This window comes from Drosophila ficusphila, unplaced genomic scaffold, assembly GCF_018152265.1.
Source record: "Drosophila ficusphila isolate 14025-0441.05 unplaced genomic scaffold, ASM1815226v1 contig_712, whole genome shotgun sequence".
NCBI lineage: Eukaryota > Metazoa > Arthropoda > Insecta > Diptera > Drosophilidae > Drosophila > Drosophila ficusphila.
The window spans coordinates 47,917-53,847 of record NW_025064651.1 but is presented as its reverse complement, the minus strand read 5'-3'; positions in this window follow the sequence as shown (position 1 = coordinate 53,847).

Below are 5,931 nucleotides of genomic sequence, written 5' to 3'. Positions count from 1 at the left end.
GCACAAATTGCAATTTCTATGCAAATTTATAACAAATAATTACTGACAGCCATATTTCATTAGTAATTGCAGGTACAACACACGGCGCTCTCACTCACTCACTCACTCTCTCTGCAATCTCAAACGTGCAGTGTAGTTGGGTATATTTTAAAGATAAATTTTGCAAAAGGCAACGCGGCCAAGTCAAGTGAACTCGGCTCGTAACAGGCCACTACTTCGCACAGTGAGGCAATTAAGCTGATGACGTTGATAAAAATCAACAGCAGTCAAGCTGCCATATCCCATAATTTATGGCCCACAGCAGCAGCGGCAGTGGAGTATCGGACAGTGAGGAAATTATCTACATATTCATATATGTGGCGACACATTATTAAAAGGTTGAGAGTCTGTCGTATAACATGTCTCATATATTCACGTTTATGCAGTCATATATATCCGCCAGTGATCTGACTAGATGACATACGATCGTTAACAAGTGCGACCAACTTTGTAACTATTTATCAGTAATGATAGTCGTGCTAAAAATCGAACTGCGAAACGGCGCATTTATCGATCGATAATGGCCTTGTGCTCGATTTGACCTAGTCTTTAACCGTTAATATATGGGCTTGCCAATTAATATTCCATATAGGCGGGGATTCTAGGCCGATTTGCATTTCTGTATTGTAATTATAAAACACGTATTAATTACTGTAGAGAAAACAATTTCCATACTAAATTGTTTATGGGACTTATGCAGTTCTGCTAAAAAAATTATTAAATATAAAGTTCTAGGGTTTTAAACAAATCATAAAAGTTTTAAATGATTAATTAAATTAAGGATCTTTATTCTGGAATTTTTTGATGCAACAAAGACCAAATTCTCAAAATTTGCATTCAAAAATAATTACTTTTTATTATTTCCATTAAAAAATCATTTAATTTTTTCTCGCCATTAAAGCTTTCAAAGTACAATACAAATAAATTAGAAAATAATTTTGGTTGATTGACTGACAATTAAAATTTGAAAATAAAAACCCAGCACGATCAAGAAATATTGTTTGAATTTCTTTTGACAATCGCGCGTGCTAAGTGGTGGCTATAAAATCGTGGCATATATATTCGCGGCGTTCGCGGACAGAAATTAACATGCAACACGACAGCAGCCGTTGACAGAAGTCTCGATGGTGTGGCACGGGGAATGGGGCAGGATGAAGGGGAACGGAGTAGGATCTGCGACAGAGTACGTGGAGTGTCGAGCTGCCAGCGAAAATTCCCAACAAGATTGCACAACAGCAGCATTGTGCTCATATTTAAAATGGCCAACGATGTTGACCGCCACAATGGGTTCTGCCGGGATGGGATGGGATCGAATGGGATGGAGTCGGATGGGATGGGATGGGATGGAAATTGGCCATCGCCGTCAGACCGCCAGATATAAAGTATTTCGTGCTTTGTGGGTATTCACTCCATCCACACTACCATAAAAAATTATATGTTAAAAATGGTCTTTAAAGTATTAAAATAAATATAATAGTTTTTATAACTAATATATTTGTTATATTTGGCAAAATGTAATCATAGGATTTATAATGGTCATTCTAAAGTTATAAAATAAAGCCCCGAATAAGTTAAGAAAAACTAAAGAATTTGACTTTCCATTTTGATGATAAAATACAAGTTTGATTATTTAACTTCCAAATAAGTTTGATTTTTAGTAAGAACAAATTTTACAATTTGCAAACTTTTTACAATATATTATGTTAATTTTTTCTCGGTGCAGCTTCTCCCAGAAGGCCTGTCAAATGCATCGGTTTCATGGCGGTCCCCGAAGTCCCAGGAGAAGTCCCATTCGCAGACATTGCGTGAGCACCGCGGCTGCAACTTCAACACCTTCGAAAAGGGGCATCATCATTACCATCATCATCGATAAAATGCATTTGCAAGCGCATTGCATACAAACTGTTTGCTAAATTTATTTATATGTAATGTTCTCGCTCATGCATATTTAATGTCCACGCATTTTCCTCCTTCTTCTTGGCTAAAAAGAAAAAAACGAAAAATCCAAAGAGTAAAAGATAAAATGCAGTTGCCGTTGGCTTTGCGACCTCAACCCAGGGATCGTCAGCTCCTTTAGCTTGGCCAACAAGAAGCTGCTGTTTGCTCCTCCGGTATCTGCATTCTGGCTTCTGGTTTGGTTTGTTGGCCAGAACGGTTAGCTGTTTGCGCCTTGTTCTCCTCGTGTAGCGGTTGTTAGCCATCAACTCGGAAAACATCGATTTCTGGTTCTGATTTGTGTGTTATTCGGCTGGCTTGGAGCTATTTACTGCTAAGTCAATACTAATGGGAATATAAATGATTATTTATAGTTAACAATTATCAAAAAATGGCGTTTTATCTAAATTTAGTTTTTACGTGAGGTTTTATAATTATTTGTTTAAAATTACCGTTAGGGGCTGATTAAAATTAGAAATGTTATGGACATGAAATTAGTGAGTTTTGGTCAATTTTCAACAAACCCACTTTTTGGAAATTTGGAAAGAGGTTGTATCATAAAAAGGGAGAACAATAAAAAATATTCTAGTAATGCAGTTCGTTAGAGAATTAAAATAGAAACTTTTAGAGGTCACTTCAAAATCTGATTGAAATTAGAAAAGTTTTGTTTTACCGACATTTTTAAAAATTATTTTTGCCTGTGGTCAATGTTATTTTTTTTAGAGTGGCAACCTAACAAGATTTTAAGATAACACTCCTAAAGAAATAAGCCTATAATAAGTACATATTACTTACAAAATTTATGCGGATTAACGACACTTCACATTGAATGTCAGATGTCTGTCTTTCGCTTCTTTTTCCGCATGTGAGGCGTAACGACTTGTACTTTCAACATCTCAATGCTGAAAACTAAAACTCCCAGACCCGCCGTATCCCATCTCCTGCTGGAGTATATGGGAAAGTGTTGCGGAGACTCATAAATCAAAGTGTCATGACCAACTCTCGGCATTAATATTTCAACACCATAAATGCGGCGTCAATTCGCACATGGGAGATGGCTGAAGGAGACGACGTGACAGGGACATGCACAGCGATGTCTGCAAAATTGTGTGCATAATAAATAAATATGAAAGGCCTTCATCATGATCACATCACATCACACCCAACAGCTCAAGGCACAGCACCAACCCCAGATGCCCAAAACCCCCTGTGAAGTCGAATCCAAAGTGCAGCTCACTCGGGCCATCAAATCAAATCAAGACAAGCGTCCAAACATGCAACATGGTGGCAATAGGGACAAGAAGGGGATATCCCCACCGAAAAACCCCGACCAACAGAGACACGCTCGACTAATTATGGAAATGTCATCAGACGTTGATAGTTCCATGTGAGGTCTGCACAGCCGTCGAAATGAAATGGAAAAATACATACGTTTAGTGCGCGCAATTTGCTTGCAATTCCTCGCGACACATGCGACAATTTCAAGCAGCACTTGCATGGCAATTTATTAAACTCATGCGACTCAACGGCTCATTCCTTCTTATTTTTTTTTTCTGTTTTTCTCTGTTTTTGGTTGGAGAAATTAAAATTTTTCGAGCGGGATCCGAGCGGGACTGAGGTGACGACAGACAGCGGTTAAGACAGCCAGCGACGCCTCTGAAGTGACAAAAGTTCAGATCGTGGGTGGCAAAGTCAGACAAGACGGTGGCGTTGCCTCCATGCACAATGATATATGGTTTTGTCGGCTGTCATTTGGTTTTGAAAATTATTGTTGTGGCCTGCACTTTGGGTTTGGGTGTCTTTTGTTCGCACTCTTTGCGGCCAGTGGGTATAAGCCACTGAACAACTGCAACTAGATTGGAAATAAGCTGAAATATGGTTGAGGTCTGATTGCTCTTTCTTTGGATTGAAAATTAAGTAATTAATGGAAAATAAAATGATCAAATATTTCATGAGTTAATAATAACAAAAATTTCAAATAATTGTATGATTGTTTCTTAATTTTTTTAATACAAATTTAAAATAAATTTTTTGGAAGCTATGCTAGAACAGTATCCCCCATTCGTTTAGACTTTCTACCGCCCAAGTGTTTAGCATTCAGTTGTTTTTCTTTCATTTGTCTGGCTGCCTTGCTGCTGCTGCAATCGTAAATTTCAGTGAATTACGATTTTACCTGCTTTCGCACAGAGCCAGCATGTCTGCATTTTAAATATGCAGTCGACACTTATCACCAGCGAACTTCAGTCCAACAAGTCGGCGATTTTAATGGTCGCCAAGATGGTGCGGCAGTGACTAAGTAGGATCACCGAGTACAGTGGACACTCTCTGGGATCGTAAGGTATATAATCGTATATTTAATACTGGGGCTTTTCCCCACCAATTGGCTACCTTAACAATTTGCATGCCGGCAACCCAACTCCCCCAAATAGGATAGTCATATTTTATTCGAGCTCCTCTTCGTTTTCGTGTTTTTTATGGTTTTATTGTCGCTTCGCGTTGTAATATTTTTGTATCTTTTGGCGATTTTTCATCTCCATTATTTTGCAGGAAAAATAAATTTGCAAACGGTAGAAGAAATATTTTCACAAAATCCCCAACCAATAAATTTCATCCACCCACCCAAAAATCCCCCACTCTCCCCATTGCCAGTTTTCCTTTTATTTCTCCGCGAGGTTGGGTGACAAGTCCAGCCTGGTCGAATGGGTTTTTGGTAGTGGAAAGAGGAAGGGGAAATTGGGAGGGGGGTGGGGGAGGCACCTGCCTCCAATGATAAATGGTCGCGGCTAGAGGGAACTATAATGGCCAACGCGATGGCGGTGGCTTTCACCTGCGATGTGGTATGAAACAAAATAAAACAAGAATCGGAAGAGAGTATTGCGGAGGGCGAGATCTTCATCCTCGGCTTGTCAAAAGCACTGAACGTGAACATCACTTATATATAAGCTCCAAACCCCCCACCAAAACCTCCATGCTATAAAGGTCCCCTCTTCCCTTTTTGGCCCATAACGATTCTCGATTCTCGGCTATATGTGGCGAAATGGACATTTATGAAAGAATTATTGATGCCAGCGCCAATATGTGTGTGTATGGGTGTGCGGGTGTGTGTGTGTGTGGGTGGTAGGTTTATGGCATATTTTTTATGACTTCCATAGAGGGACAGAGATGGTGACCGGAGTCGGAGTCTGAACCCAGGTCAAAAGGGTGTTCCCTGTTCAACCCACTTCTCCCCCTCCCCCCTCTTCTTCCACCATCGTATAATACAATAAATTGTCAGGTGGGGCGGCTAGCTGTCAAAATGCTGGGGCATAACTCTCTCCGCCTTTCCACCATCTATGGCAAAAACGAAAATTTTAATTTATCGACGCCATATGTGGGCAGTGAGCAGAGGAACTATTGCCAGTGAACTGTGTGCGACTGCCCCTTAAGTTCCAACCAACCACCCAATCCACCTTCCTTGTCGTGCAACTTCTTTTTGGGGGAAATATAAAATTTGATTTACTGCCATTTCGTGTGTGTGTGTGTGTGTGTGTGTGTGTGTGGGGTAGCAGTAGCAGTTTCAGTAGCTCCACTGGTATAATTTAGCGGCAAACGTAACCGAAATGTTATGATTTGTGAGCCAATGGATATACATTTTTTTTTTCGGTTGGTCTTGTTTGCCTTTGGTCATGACTTAAAGCTTTTTCAATACGTTGTTTGTTAGGCATCTGGTTTCTGGTTCATAGCCAACTGTTTGCGACAGTTTTCCCTGGAAAATGAACTGAAAGTCGGGGAAAAGTGCAGATCAAAGTTTTAATACAAGATAATTGATAGATTTTATGTTCAAGCAAGTGCTTTGTGATTTGTTAAAAATGGAAATTGAAAGGCCATCACCACTGAATTAATTTTCTTTTAGTCAATTTTATACGAACCTTAATTTTTATGCCGTCGCTTCCCCTTTCCAAATTTACAAGATAAAAC